Here is a 16396-nt window from a genome sequence, read left to right on the forward strand (position 1 = left end):
ATTTTTTTGCCGATTCTGATACTTTGAAAAGGACATGATTGGGACATCTCTAGTATTGGCCTTGTTGTACTTTTGCTTTCGTTTTTTGTGGTGGGCGTTATGGCGAAGCTTTAAATGGCAATAAAGGCTTTCTATTCTATATTATTCTATCTTTTGAATTCCTTCAGCAATAAATAGATGAATTGATAAATCTCAGTAAGGTAAATCTAGACTCACCTAAGGATCAGATGCAAATACTGATGATAATGTTACTCTAAGCTAAGCAAGTGGAACGATATGGATATGGATAGAAAGCATGACAGCGACGAGGACAGAATAATGAGGACCTAAACAACAGACAAACTGATTTCATTAATTCCATTTGTTTGTGTAAAAAGTATGACCTTTTAGCCGCATCCAGCTTCCGTTCTCTGTCATTCTTACTCATTATGCAAGAAGTGCTAAGATCCAGGCTGACACTCGCCTCCTCGGGGAGCAATTAAACAATAAATGAATCCTCTGAAACTTTGTAAACTTCTGTGACGAGTAAAAATACACTAAAATGTTGACAGGGGGAAAATAACACTTAAAGAAAGGTAATAAGACTAGAGGACATTTCAAGAAGCCATAAAAGAACCACATAAAAGCTACCATTAGCCGTAATAGTCTGAACTTCTATTAAGGCAAAAGCTGCACTGTATTTAGAATTTATTCGCAATTCATTCAGGAACGATAGCAACCGTATAATAAATTGGCAAGTGAAGCTTTAATAAAGCTGCTTGGATTTCATTGATTTATCCTTGGAACAATCGAAGTAGCTATAATTAAGTGCAAAGAGTCATTTATCATCCGGCAGCTATCCTTTTTCCAACACTCGACCAGTTGATCTTGCCTATCCCAGATGACTTCTGCCAAGATGCACACCAAGGAATGATTGCCAGACAATAAATGGCAAGCATTCGATTAAGATAAACCGCTGTAAAGGGAACAGGATGAGCATTTACTGGGCAGAAGTTTTGGGTCGACTCAGTTCACATTGAAGTTCCAAATTAACCATGTCAAAAGCCAACAAAAGATCAATGAAGGCTATGTCTTCACGGTGTCCTCTGCATTTTACCGATCTGGCAACAGAGCTATTTCGTTTTCATTGGACAGGAGAGCACATAACACACCATCAGAGTTCATTCTCACAGGAAAATCCCTGACACCTAGTCAAACAACCATTGATCTTCAATAAATCTAACATGTACAGAGAGAAATCCCACACAAACTATTGAAGAATCTGCCAACTACACGCAGAAAGGCAAGGGATCAGATTTAAAACCATCTAAGTGTTAGGCAGATGTTCCAAGGCAGAGAGAACTCCGGACTGATGGCCAGCCAATCTCAAGTCACATATTAACAAGGGCGTAGGTTTGGTGTTAACATTGGCAGGGACGATATAACAGCATAACCTGCATTTTTTTTGCTAGGGACGGGACATTAATGAGTCCAAACAGATTATTGGTAGGGTTGTTCCGATCATGTTTTTTTGCTCCCGATCCAATCCCGATCGTTTTAGTTTGAGTATCTGCCGATCCCGATATTTCCCGATCTGATTGCTTTTTTTTTTTGCTCCCAATTCAATTCCAATCATTCCCGATAATTTTTCCCGATCATATACATTTTGGCAATGCATTAAGAAAAAAATGAATAAAACTCGGACGAATATATACATTCAACATACAGTACATAAGTACTGTATTTGTTTATTATGACAATAAATCCTCAAGATGGCATTTACATTATTAACATTCTTTCTGTGAGAGGGATCCACGGACAGAAAGACTTGTGACTTTGTGTATTGTGACTAAATATTGCCATCTAGTGTATTTGTTGAGCTTGCAGTAAATGATACTGTGGCCATGCCCAAATGCATGATGGGAAGTGGAACCATGACTGTGCGTAGTGCTACCAATTGATATATCTTCTCTGCGTTGGGAAATAACATGAGGTGTTAAGAAAACGATCAATTGCTACCTTGCTTCCCCACATTGCCCCCCATGATATTTCTAATTGTAGGGACAGGGATTGTAAGGTTTTAGCCAATTAAAAAAAGGCTCCAACGGCTGACAAAATTCACTCTACTCATTTTACGCTGCCTTTTATCTCTCTATATAGGTAAAACGGCGCCATTACAGATTGAACGTGACAATGTGTGAGTGGGTCATGCAGCGCATGCATTAATTGTGTTAAATATTTTAACATGATACATTTTTTTTTTTAAATTACCGCCGTTTTCGGGATAAATTTGATAACCCTACCTTAAGCCTAAACTAAAGACTCTGGATGAGTGTAACATATTATGTCTGTAACATTAAATACAATTAGAAAACGATTTAATTAAAATATACAGTATATATTAAAAAAAGGCATGGCCGATATTTTTTTGCCAATTCCATTACTTTGAAAATGACGTGATCGGACCCAATCGATCGATCGGAACATCTCTAGTTCTTAACTCATTCACTCCCAGCCATCTTCACCGGTGCGACCCCTTTTTTACTGGATTTTGACGGATTTTGCAAGGCCCACAGAAAATTCTGTTCTATTGCTATATAAACATGGAACCCACCAAAAGAAAGATTAGACTCTTTTCATTCAGCAGGGGGAAAAAAATTGTTCATATCTTTTTCCATTCTATAGAAATCAGCATCTTTATACATTACTTACAGTGGCTGCTGCTGGCCGAAAAAAACCTTTTAATAAATGTATGTTACAACATAAAATAATTCACTTAATAATGGTAGGGGTCTATTCTATCCTTCCAACATATGGGAATACACTCTAAATTGCCTATATAACTGAACTAATTGTACTGTATAATGCAAAAAAGGTTGCTGAAAAATTGGTGGGGACAATTTGAGCATCCTGAAAAATGATAGTGTCATGTCCCTATGCAAACCTACGCCCTTGCCTATTAACCATTCACGCTCACAATCTCACCAATGGACGATTTAGAGCACAGGTGCCATGGTTTGCTAAAGCAAATAATGTGCACCAACATGTTTCAGGCCACAGGCAGAATTCAACTGATTTTTTTTCTTCTCAGTCATTGTGGAATCTGCTTCAAGGTATAACAAACAAGTTTGAGGGAAATATGGCCTTGTTCAGCTTGGCAGAAAAAAAAATCAGATTTTTAGCCCCTCTAGATTAAAACTGGCTCTTTTCTAGTCTGAACAGTCCCAAACCACAGAAATCAGATTTTTCTGAGTCTCGAGTCGTTGCCCCGCAGGTCAGGTCGAGTCTCGAGTCGTTGCCCCGCAGGTCGGGTCGAGTCTCGAGTCGTTGCTTCGCCCCGCAGGTCGGGTCGAGTCTCGAGTCGTTGCCTTGCAGGTCGGGTCGAGTCTCGAGTCGTTGCCTTGCAGGTCGGGTCGAGTCTCGAGTCGTTGCCTTGCAGGTCGGGTCGAGTCTCGAGTCGTTGCCTTGCAGGTCGCGTCAAGTCTCGAGTCGTAGCCTCGCAGGTCGGGTTGAGTCTCGAGTCGTTGCCTCACAGGTCAAGTCGAGTCTCAAGTCGTAGCCTCGCAGGTCGAGTCGAGTCTCAAGTCGTAGCCTCACAGGTCGAGTCGAGTCTCAAGTCGTAGCCTCACAGGTAGAGTCGAGTCTCGAGTCGTTGCCTTACAGGTCAGGTCGAGTCTCAAGTCGTAGCCTCACAGGTAGAGTCGAGTCTCGAGTCGTTGCCTTACAGGTCAGGTCGAGTCTCGAGTTGTTACCTCACAGTTCGAGTATCGAGTCTTGGACCCTCCCACCTCAAGCTAGTCTGAACCCCTGTGACAGGAGTCCAACTGTTTGCAAATCACCCCACAGGTCTGGTCGAGTCTCGAGTCGTTGCCTCACAGGTCAGGTCGAATCAGAGCCTCACAGGTTGAGTCTTGAGTCTTTGCCTCACAGGTAGAGTCGAGTCTCGAGTCTTTGCCACACGGGTCGAGTCGAGTCTCGAGTCTTTGCCACACGGGTCGAGTCGAGTCTCGAGTCTTTGCCACACGGGTCGAGTCGACTCTCCAGTCGTTGCCTCACAGGTCGGGTCGAGTCTCGAATCATTGCCTCACAGGTCGGGTTGAGTCTCGAATCAATACCTCACAAGTCGAGTCGAGTACGGTCTCGAGTCGTAGCCTCACAGGTCGAGTCGAGTCTCGAGTCGTAGCCTCATGGGTCGGGTCAAGTCTCAAGTCGTAGCCTCACGGGTCGGTTCGACTCTCGAGTCGTAGCCTCACAGGCCGGGTCGAGTCTCGAGCCGTTGCCTCACAGGTCGAGTCGAGTCTCGAGTTGTTGCCTCACAGGTCGAGTAGAGTCTCGAGTTGTTGCCTCACAGGCTCAGTCTCGAGTCTTGGACCCTCCCAGCTCAAGCGGGTATGAATCTCTGACACGAGTCCAACTGTCTGCAAATCAACCTACTTCAATCCCATGTGACGACCACTAATTTGGGCCCATAGAACAGAAACATATACACCCTTAGAATGTAGCTGCCAATTTTTTTCCCCCAATCCCGCCACAAATATTGAAATTTTAGTGACCTCAACAAGAAGAACAAAAACAAAGTGAATGACCTTTTGAGCCTCTGCCCAGGTGGTCTTAAGAAAATTTTTTTTAAGTGATTCATGAATTGCAATCCCTCTACTAATTGGACTTTATTTTTATCGTCTTACCCAGAGTTGAAAAATGTAATGAATATCTAGCTATAGCACTATTTCTATCTTGAAATAATGTGTATGAAACTAGGAAGAATCCTCTTTTCACTACCTCAAGAACCCCTGCAGAGCGAGATGGGGCAAGGTGCCGCGCCTTTGCACGAGTTTAAAATACAATCATAACACAGTATTCCCATGAGCATGGGATATAGCCTCGTAACAAAGACAAGCTGCAGATCTGCACGCTGCCAGGTATATCTTTAATGTACCCAATTACTGACAGACCCCCCTAAAATCATATTCACCTTTTACCTTCTTTAATTAGTTCTTTATCGCTGCCGTCGGATGTTGACCGCAGGGCTGATACACCCCTGACGAGTGCATTAATAAGGACGTGTCACGTACCAAATCTGTGGGGTTTCTGTCAGCATGCGTTATTTGCTCTCAGCGCTGTCATCTTTGGTAAAAACGCACATTGTGAGATTTAATACAATCGTGACAAGTGCAAGTTGAGAAAGTAGACAGCAGTTTGGAAGCCAAATGTTTACACCTGATACCGAGGTCGAGCAAATATTAGCAGAAAGAGAATGTATGTGCTTGTTTACAAACCATTTGCAGGTCGTGTTTATTAGCGAGCATCCTGACAGCGAGTATGGATTAAAAGAACGTCGGATTGAGCTGACATGTTTTTAAATTGGCATTAACATCCCCCTGATAGAGGCAAATGTGTTGACTATTACATGCCTGCTCTATTGATTTCTTTTTTCCAGCGGGTCTTGTAGGAAAATGAGGTTTCTCTCCTTTTGTCAGCTAATTATCGAGAATGAGATTTTGTCTCGATTAAAGAAGCAGATCTTTGCCGCTTCAGACGCATTGAGGCGCACAGCACCTGAGGTTAGGTGGACTCAAGTAGTTGCAAGGGCGTAGGTTTGGTCTCTACATTGGTAGGGACGATATAACAGCATAACTTGCATGTACACTTCATTCTGGGGAGAGGACATTAATAAAACCAAACAGATTGGGTGAACGGGGGTCAGGGCCACATTTCTCACGAATATCAACCCAAATTAGTAGGGCTGTCAAACGATTAAAATTTCTAATCGAGTTAATTACAGCTTAAAAATTAATTAATCGTAATTAATCGCAAATAATCGCAATTCAAACCATCTATAAAATATGCCATATTTTTCTTTAAATTATATACATATTCTGTAAAATAAATTGTTGGAATGGAAAGATAAGACACAAGATGGATATATACATTCAACACACGGTACAAAAGGACTGTAGTGGGCATTTCACTCTACTGTCATTTAAATCTGTCTGTGCTGTCCTCACTCCGAAGCGTCTACTTTTTCCAAAGCTAGACAGCTTGTGAACGACGCCTTAATAATTAGACTTCCTTTTTCATCTGATTTATTAATAAAATGGTCTCAAACCATTGTCCTCTTTAGACCGTCGTAAAACTACAAAATAAAAGTACACAAGCATTGCATTAGCAACAACGTTAGCTTAGCACGCTATACAGGTTCACTAAACATAAACAAAAAGCGTCTCATACAAAAAATATAACATTTCGCTTACTAACATAATATGTACATTCTTTACAACAACCATACTTACGGACAAATCTTGTCCAAGGATCATATAAGCACAACATTATCAGCCCGAGACGTCGTGCAGCCATAATGAAGAAAGAAAAGAAGAAAATAATAAACCATGTCGCAAAGCGACCACAAGAGTTCGCTGTTGGACAGCACAAAAAGCCTTGCTGTAAAATCTACCAAAAGGCAGAATACTTTCTGAGCGGGACATGTGCGTCAATTGCGTCAAATATTTTCACGTGATTAATTTAAAAAATTAATTACCGCGCGTTAATTTTGACAGCCCTAATTGATATGCTAAATGAATGCAAAATAAATCTGCATTGACTTACTGTAATTGTTCGACATATTTTCCTCATTAGTTAATGTTGCTAATCAATTTGAATTTATTATTATTTGTTGATTTTATTAAATTTCATTTTTCATTATCAAATGGTCAAAAATGTATCTTGAGTGTATTTTTAGAGAATGGATTTGGGGGTTTTTTTGTTTTTTTTACACTTTTTTGTAAGTTCATCTATATTACTTTTTTCTTTGATATTAAAAAGAACACAAGGTTATGCAGAGGTGTACCATTAATAATAACAATTTTATAAAAAAATGTTACTACAGTATATTTACAGTGGCGGCAGAGAGTTGGGGTGGGGTGGAACATTAACGTCTTCGTGTGGGGGGCGTAACAGAAAATAATTGAGGAGCACTGAACTAAAGTATTGTAATATAAAAGTGATTTGGGGAAAAAATATTATGAAGAAAAATCTGAGATATCCAAGGACCGATCTACATCTGAGGCAGACTAGACTAACCAAACAAACCAAAGCACTTTCATGAATTTCTGATGTATGATTTCATTTCACAAATATATTTTTTCATGTCAGTTAATGTTCATGCCAGAGTCACCCTGAAGTGGAACCATTGTTCGATTGGCCTTTTTTTGTTTGTTTGTTTTTGTTTTGTTTTTTTTTCTAAATAAAGACACTTGCACACCGAAGGCACCGCGTTGCGTTACCGTAATGCACATAATGCAAGCAATGATCCAAATGAAGGACAGCTAGCTTGACTTGGTTGTTCCTTGTGGATGCTGGCCTGATCACAGTAGTTTGGCAGGTTAGCAAGTTCACACAGTTATGCTAATTCTGATGCAGGTCGGACTTTCAGTTGCAAACTTAGTGGTGTTTCCCCAACCTCCACAACACTGACGTCTTTTTACATTACTTACAGTGGTTGCTGCTGGCTGAAAAAAAAAAACTTCTATTTAATGCAAGTCTGAACATAATGAATAAAAACTGAAAATGTTAGGATCTATTCTATCCTTATCTGAATATGAACCTAATTAATTGATGAGCTAGATGATCAATGAAAAATAAATCTGTATTTACTAATACTAACTTTCATGTGTATTGGTTCAGGTGATACGTTTGATTAGACCCCTGTTGTCAAAATCTACAAAAGAAATTTTGAAAACTTCCAGAATAAATGCCTGGATTTTATTAGCAAATATAAATTGCAACATTTGAACATAATTTAAATTACATTAACATACACAATATACAAATGTGTTAGGAATCTCTTAACTATCCAGGAATGCAAATAAAATAAATATAACTGAAAAAATTTCTTAGTCTGGGAATAAGGAATTTTGCTTCAGGTAAAACACGACTGCTTTTGTCCACAAGCACAGTCAAACACAACAAAAAAATGAAAGCTCCTTTGGGCTGCTTTAAAGACCTTATAGATTAAATAAAAATGAAAATTAGGGATAAAGAGGTAAACCTCGGTTTGCTACATTTCTCACAGTTTAATCAACGTTAACAGTCGAAAACACATACAGGAGGACCCTTCTTTCTAAGCAGTTTCCAACTCGAGTTTTGCAGGTTAGCAAATTCACACAACTTAATGTTATGCCAACTATGATGCAGGTCGGACTTCCAGTGGCAAAATTAGTGGTGTGTTCCCCACCTCCACAACATTGATGTCTTTTTTACATTACTTACAGTGGCTGCTCCTGGCAAAAATAAATAAATAAATAAACATCCTGAAAAGCTGGTAGTATTATGTCCCTACCGTCCTTGGGTAGTTGGTATTAATTTGAGAGGTAAGGGCTCACTCCTCCTTAAATCTATTAAAGAGGCTGTACATTTTTACTTGAGATTTATAATAACATGGGTTTCACTTGAGAGGACAACATTTCCCATATTTGTGTGGCATAATGAGCAGTTTTGGGTTTCCAGGATGATGCCTGCCAAACATTTTAAGCAATAATTTGGAGGGTTGCCTGGCCTGAAATCAGGCTAATCCTTAATTCATTTGACTACATAATCTATTGATTTCCACTAATGGTACACCGCTTTACTAGCTTGCCTTCATTTTTATTTCCCACTCGGTGAGGGTGTGAGCGTTTGTTTCGCCCGTGTGCGCTGTCAATGACAGATGTTTGCCCGAAGCTAACGAGGATAGGCTCCAGCTTCACGTGATCCTCGGCTTGATAAGCAGTATAGAAAGTTAATGAATGGATTGATTTACGAATGAGCATATAATACTTTTTATTGCATCAAGTGGTGAATTAAATGATTAACATGGAGGATTAATCTTTACATATATGTAGGGTGACCAAACATCCTCTTTTGTCCGGACATGTCCACTTTTTACATCCTGTCCGGGGCGTCTGGCAGGGTTTTATAAATTCATGAAAATGTCCTGTTTTCATGATTTTTCACAGGACCAATTAGCGTGTGTTGGAATTGATTGACGCTTTGCACAGAATACTATGGTACTGTTGCCTGCCAGTTTGTAGTATATTGAGTATTGAATATGTGTATGTTTCTGTGTTATAGTTTCACAAAATAGAAACGAGTAACTTCACAGAAAGGCAAGAAAAGACCAAGCCTTGTGGTTTCTTGAAGTACATTCAGTGTTAGCTGGCTGTCAGGCATTGCACAAGGAAACGCACTGTTTTGGGCAGTACAACATCTAAATGAATAAATATATGGCGGAAAACACTCAGGTTACTTGAAGTTCTGGTCTGAGACCCCCAATTTGGCTAACTTTCAAAATTGTCCGAAATGCGTGTGTGATACATCATTGGAAAGCTTAAAATCTCAATTTTCTGGGGGAAGAAAAATTTTGAACGGGAGGGCATTTACAAAAAAAAAAAAATTTAAACAGCAAAACCCTACCTGGAGGTGAGAGTACACGAGAGCAGAATTACAGACGCCATGACTTTAACGAGATATTTTTGCGTACTTACCTTGTTTCCATCCAAAAACTGCATGTAGCATGTATCACCGAGTGTCAAGACACAGCTGTGAATGGCCACAGCTGGATTTATTTGGGATTTTATGGGTGAAACATGGTAATATAACAAGGGTCGCAATGCAGAAATCGCAGACATCAAGGAGTGGTCGAGATTTTCTTTTTCATATCATCACGTTTTTTTTCCAATTTTTCTTTGCTTGGATCGATTATTTATCATCTAACATATTGGAGAAAATGCGACAGTAACAAAAAAAATATATACAATTAAGCGATAGTTATGAGGTAGATATCCATGACTTTTTACAGACGCCTTTTTTTTCATTGAGACATAATTTGTGAAAAGTTTAAAATATGTCAGTGAATAATTTTTTTAAAGTAGTTTAAAAAAAAATGTGACTTCAATTAATGATTCTAAGCTAAAAACGACATTTTGAATAATAAATATTAGGGTTCTTCCGATCATGTTTTTTTGCTCCCGATCCGATCCCGATCGTTTTAGTTTGAGTATCTGCCGATCCCGATATTTCCCGATTCGATTGTTTTTTTTTTTTTTTTTTTGCTCCCGATTCAATTCCAATCACTCCCGATAATTTTGCCCGATCATATACATTTTGGCAATGCATTAAGAAAAAAATGAATAAAACTCGGACGAATATATACATTCAACATACAGTACATAAGTACTGTATTTGTTTATTATGACAATAAATCCTCAAGATGGCATTTACATTGTTAACATTCTTCCTGTGAGAGGGATCCAGGGATAGAAAGACTTGTAATTCTTAAAGGATAAATGTGACTTTGTATATTGTGACTAAATATTGCCATCTAGTGCATTTGTTGAGCTTTCAGTAAATGATACTGCAGCCATTTTACTTCTGCCCAAATGCATGATGGGAAGTGCAACCATGACTGTGCATAGGGGCACCAATTGATATATCTTCTCTGCGTTGGGAAAAAAACATAGGGTGTTAAGAAAATGATCAACTACTAACCTTCTTCCCCACATTGCCTCCCACGTTATTTGTAATTGCTGAGAGAAGTATTGTAAGGCTTTAGCTACATAAAAAATGGCTCCAAGGCTGTCAAAATTCTCTCTACTCATTATACGCTGCCTTTTAGCGCTATCTATAGGTAAAACTGCGTCTTTATAGATTGAACGCGACAATGCGTGAGTGGGTCGTGCAGCGCATGCGTTAATTATTTAACGTGATAAATTAAAAATAATTAATTACCGCCGTTAACGCAATAAATTTGATAGCCCTACTTTAAGCCAAAACTACTCTGGATGAATGTAAGACATTTTGTCTGTAACGTTAAATATAATTAGAAAACGATTTAAATAAAAAATATATCTATATTAAAAAAAAGGCATGTCCGGTATTTTTTTTGCTGATTCCGATACTTTGAAAATGACGTGATCGGATGCCGATCGATCGGGACATCTTTAATAAATATAATTAATTACCTTCGTTTTATGGCTGGGTTGAAACAAAAGCGGTTGCGTGATGTCTGTAAACGGGGGTTTCCAGGGTAAAACGGACAAATTAAAAATAGTTTGGGGGCTTAATGCGCCATGAATCTGCTATGGCAGCATAAAGACATATTGTTCTGTCAAACACAACAGTTGTTTTTGCTTAAAAAAACAGCAGTTTCTTTTAAAGAGGAGTGCAAGAGCAGACACTGCTTTTTTAGTCTTGTCTGTGTTTTCCGCTATATATAAGCTTACTATTTACGCACTATTTGCTAAAAATGGCACGTCAAATAAAAATTGTTCCCTTACACGCTTTATTTTGAAAATAACATTGGTTCTCCTGTCAAAACCTTGTGCCTGACTACATTGGTGCGGAGTTGGAAATTGGTAGAAAAATCCACAGAAAGGTATTTCAAGTTTAAGAATGTCATTCTGAAAACGACCTTAATATTGAAATTGACATAACGTTTAGGTTCTTTATGGCGTGTGTTTGACCCGAATCGTACTAGCATAGCATTTGTTCGTTGCTGATATCACTGGTCGTTATTTCAGATGAGTATTTTGAAGTATCAATAAAAGTTTTAAGTTGTCAACAGAGAAGGGTCCATTAACAGACGGATGATTATTGTTGTGGTAATGTAGTACGTATTAGGGCCAAATAAAGGAAAGGAAAAGGACAATGAGATGTAAGTAGCTGTAATCAGCTACGCATTTTAGTATATACATGTACTGTAGCAGAGAGCTATGACATTAGCCTGGCTTATGAAATACAATAGATATTTGTTATGGTTCTTCTTGGAAAAAAATTAATGGTAAATGGTGTTATACTTATATAGCGCTTTTCCACCTTTCAAGGCGCTGTGGGAAAAAAAAAAATCTTATTTGTCATATGAAGCAATTTCGCCGCGGCACAACATGTTGGGACTGTCCGACTCCGATGTAGCCCACGACCACCTCAGCTTAAAAAAATCCCAGAGGAAACCCTGAAAATGTTGATTTTCATAGCATTCACAAAGTAATTTTGTGAATGCTATGCAATGTGACTAATACCCCCTTTGTTCATCTACAAAGTGAGTCATCTTCTCATTACGCCTTCCACTCTCCACGTAAAAGACTTACTACACTCCAAGAATGAAAAATTAAAGGTGCCTTGACATCTAAGGTCAGCCATATGTCAGGTTCATAACCAGCAAACAATACATGGATACGTCATGTAAAACATTAACTGTCTACAAATTTGTCTCTAGTCTCTTGATGGATGTGCATGGCTGTGGGTAATAGCAACAAGCAACTCATATGTTCTCAGGATGGCTATGATAAATCAGTAATGGAGAGGATTTGATGCTAGTTTGCCCTTGTGGAACTTGTCTTTCCCTTTGACCTGACATCATAAATGGCCTCCATCCAACAGCAAGAAAGTAATTGCTTATTTTATACATATGCCACACTGTGACCAAATCACTCTTTAAATTATTTACATCTCTTCCTGCCGCTCAAGTCCAATGACTTGTATAGCAACAGTGAAGAGTTTGAACACTTATCTCTGGAAGGTACACTGGAATCCTCGAAGATCTGAGTTTGTGCAATTCCAAAATACGCCTCTAACAATTCGGCCGTATCACATAAAAATTAGGCTTTGTGTTAATGTGACTTAAAGTGCCTACGAAAGGATTAAAAAAAAGTCTTAAATTGCATTATTATGTGAATTAGAATCATATTTTGAGACGATTTGACTGTATACAACAATTTGGCAAAACGCAGATGACGACAAATTAGTCTTTTAATCCGCCGTTTAGCCACGCCTAGGGCTCTAGCGTCCCCAACAGGAGGATTACGTCGGCAGGATCATGGTTTCATCTGATTTAGAATTCAACCCACTGAGGGGGAATTATTCAGAGCGAGGAAAATGCGACGAAGAGAGCAGCAAAATGTCATTGTTTCAGTCTCACTACTCCAATATTTTTACAGGATATTCTTTTTATCAAAGTATTTTTCCCCAATTGCTAAATAAATGGTATGGTCATGGCATATAACAGTCTTGTGCAAAATGGAATATGACATAATAAAAAAGCATTTATTCAAGACGATATGGCAAAATTACTCCATAAAGGTCAAAACTGTCGCATCTCCCGAACGATATTTTATGCCGGTCGTCGGCTGAGTGGCATTTTCGTTGAACAATCAGCCACAAAATGCAAGCCACCTCCGTATCAAAACGTGTGCCATGATCCCAGTATTTGACATCATACACAATACGATGCTTCCTCGTAAGTCCAAAGGTCCCACAGTATTAGGCCTTGTTTTGGTCAATATCCGCGGTGACCGGTACCCTTTTGAAACCCAAAAAGGCTCACACGCCTCACCCTGGGACAGCAACAATTTTCTGCAGCCGTTTGGCTGGCGTGATGCGAAAAATAAACGAATTAATCCGCAAAATCAGCTGAATCCGCAGTCCATCTGCATGCTATAAGGCAATGCAATGCTGTATTGTGAGATCCTGACCCGGGTGACGTCAAATTCGCATTCGTCCTAAACCAGAGACTGAAGCCAGAAGTCACTGATTTTCCTGGCATGGGATTCAAAAATCGAACATATAAAACGATCGCTTCCACACACATCCAAGCGGTCCATTTCATTCAGGAGCATAAAACAACGAGTGAAATAGGAAATAAACATGCTTTTTGGTGTCATACGCACTTTAATTGTAACCAAAAGACAAAACGCAAGTATGCGCAGTGTAAGTATAACTTCATTTCTCTTTGTGATTTGTTGCTCCTCTCAAATAGTTCCTTCAGTCCCATTGTAAATGTGTGATTTTTATTTTACAACTTCTTCCATAACATTGCAGTTTTTTTTTTTAACATCACATCCCTTTATTCTTGTAGAATCCTTTTGTATCATCTTCACTGTGCCCCTATAGAGTCATGGGAAATGTGTGTATTAAACCACCTTGTTTTAATTTGTTGTTCATTTAAATGTCTGCTAATTAAGTTGTATTATATTACTAATACACAAAGAAAACATTGCTCAAGACCAAGACAATCACATTTTTAGAACCATTCAAACGACTCATAAAATTAAACATAAGCATCCTTAAAACAGACTGGAGAGTATCCAACATCCGGGCCTTTTTTAACAAGATTCTCAGTGAGTATACTGTATTTTTCGGACTATAAGTCACATTTTCTTTCATAGTTTGGATGGGGGTGCGACATACTCAGGAGCGACTTACGTGTAAAATTATTAACACTTTATGATATCATTTCACATGTTATTTTGGTGTTTTGGAGTGACACTGAAGGTTTGGTAAACTTGTTAGCATGTTCTTTATGCTATAGTTATCTGAATAACTTAATAGCTATGGCCACATTCGCGTTCTGGCTTTGGCAATGTGTGTTCAATTGTATTATTGACTTTTTTGATATTGAAATGCATGCTTTTAGTTTGTGGCGCTTTCTTGCCCATGTGGAGGCGCACTTGCACTTGTTTACGTGAAGAAGAGCGCTCACACGCCAGAAGAAGACCGACAGCTACGTAGCTCTGACTGAGTGGGCGAGAGAGAGGGAGAGAAACACGGCTGCGAACCAACGTTCATTGTTTATGCTTGTAAAATATCTCTACAGAGCCAACGCCTGTGTGTATCATCTTTTCTGTTGTTGTTGTGTGTTTTCCACCCGCGATCGGACACTTAGAGCTAGTTGTGTGGTTGTTTGAACGATGCGCTAATGCTACCGAACGCATGCTAACCGTTTGTGTCATGTCATTGCTGTAAAAGCACCTAATTATCATTTATTTACGTCGATGCGAACCTGTTTGGTATCGAGGACGAAATTGATTCAGCAAATTATACGGACGTCCAGCATTGTCATATGGGAGTTTAGCCCGCTGAATAGTCAGAACCGAGCCGTAGCGTCGTGGTGAGGACAGTATATTCGCATTTCGTTGTTCATGCACTGTACATTACACTTATTCAGCATGTTGTTCTCTATTGTATTTCTATTAGGGGTGTGAAACGATTAAAATTTTTAATTACAGATTAAAAATTAATTAATCGTAATTAATCGCAATTAATCGCAATTCAAACCATCTATAAAATATGCCATATTTTTCTGTAAATTATTGTTGGAATGGAAAGACACAAGGCGGGTATATACATACAACATACTGTACATAAGTACTGTATTTGTTGATTGTAACAATAAATCCACAAATGCCATTATTAACATTCTTTCTTTTAAAGTGATCCACGGATAGAAAGACTTGTACTTCTGAAAAGACAAATGTTATAGTTACAAGTTATAGTAAATTTATATTAAAACCCCTCTTCATGTTTTCGTTTTAATAAAATTCGTAAAATGTTCAATCAAGAGTTAATATAATAATAAGAAGAATAAAAATAACAATAATAAGAATAGAGTGACCAAAGTCTGAGTAAGTTTTACGTGTATTTTGCATAGCTATTTTGATATGGAATGCCAGTCCATTTTGCATTGTTGTTTAACTGTGAGAATATGAGGGCCTCATTACTGTAGACTGAAGTGCTTTTCTTTTTGTGAAATTTTTTTTTTTTTGAGAGAGATGGGAATATTATTTTTGTTGTGCTTTCACTAAACGATACTTACGTTTGTTGTGAAGGAGAAGCTTATGCCAATAAACGGCGCGGTCCAAAGAACGCCTGTGTCCACTCGCCTTTATAAGATATATATATCTGTACATATCTTACCCAAAATACAACAACAGACAAATAATTGCCACTAAAAGAAAGAAAACTTAGCGAAGTATGTGTGGAGCACAAATAGCAATTTGCATTGCATTGTGCATACAGCATAAACATCTCACAACTACTAATTCTCCCACGTTTAGAAGAAATAACATTAGTATGGAACGGCGCTGCCCCCAAGCGGCCGGTGGCATTCTCTTCACTCTTAATATCCATAAACGGCCTCATTGTAATCTGTTTGAGGCAACGTGCAAGCTGGTCATTCAGTGCATGCGTTAATTGCGTCAAATATTTTAACGTGATTAATTAAAAAAATTAACGCCCGTTAACGCGATAATTTTGACAGCCCTAATTTTTATATTAAATTGCCTTTCAAGATGACATGTCTGTTCTATGCGTTGGATTTTATCAAGTAAATTTCCCCCAAAAATGCGACTTATACTCCGGTGCGACTTGCATGTTTTTTTTCTCATCGTTGGCCATTTTATGGCTGGTGCGACTTATACTCAAGTGCGACTTGTAGTCCGAAGAATACGGTAAGTCGCACACCAAGCCAAACTATGAAAAAAAAACTGACTTATAGTCCGAAAAATACAGTAAGTCAAAATGTTACTTAGTGACGGCAGCAACTTGACCATGTAACCAATTATTCCCATTCTTTCTATTGGAAAGGTGTTTTCAAATGCTCCCCTGTTGA

At 38.6% G+C, this 16396-nt stretch overlaps 1 long non-coding RNA gene across 1 annotated transcript in view; it reads right to left on the reverse strand.

The window, feature by feature from the left end:
• The window catches only part of LOC130908759 (uncharacterized), a 142055-nt gene that overhangs the window by 66544 nt on the left and 59115 nt on the right, over positions 1 to 16396 (reverse strand). The gene's annotated exons all lie outside the window — the stretch shown is intronic.

This window comes from Corythoichthys intestinalis, chromosome 20 (assembly GCF_030265065.1).
Source record: "Corythoichthys intestinalis isolate RoL2023-P3 chromosome 20, ASM3026506v1, whole genome shotgun sequence".
Taxonomy (NCBI): Eukaryota; Metazoa; Chordata; class Actinopteri; order Syngnathiformes; family Syngnathidae; genus Corythoichthys; species Corythoichthys intestinalis.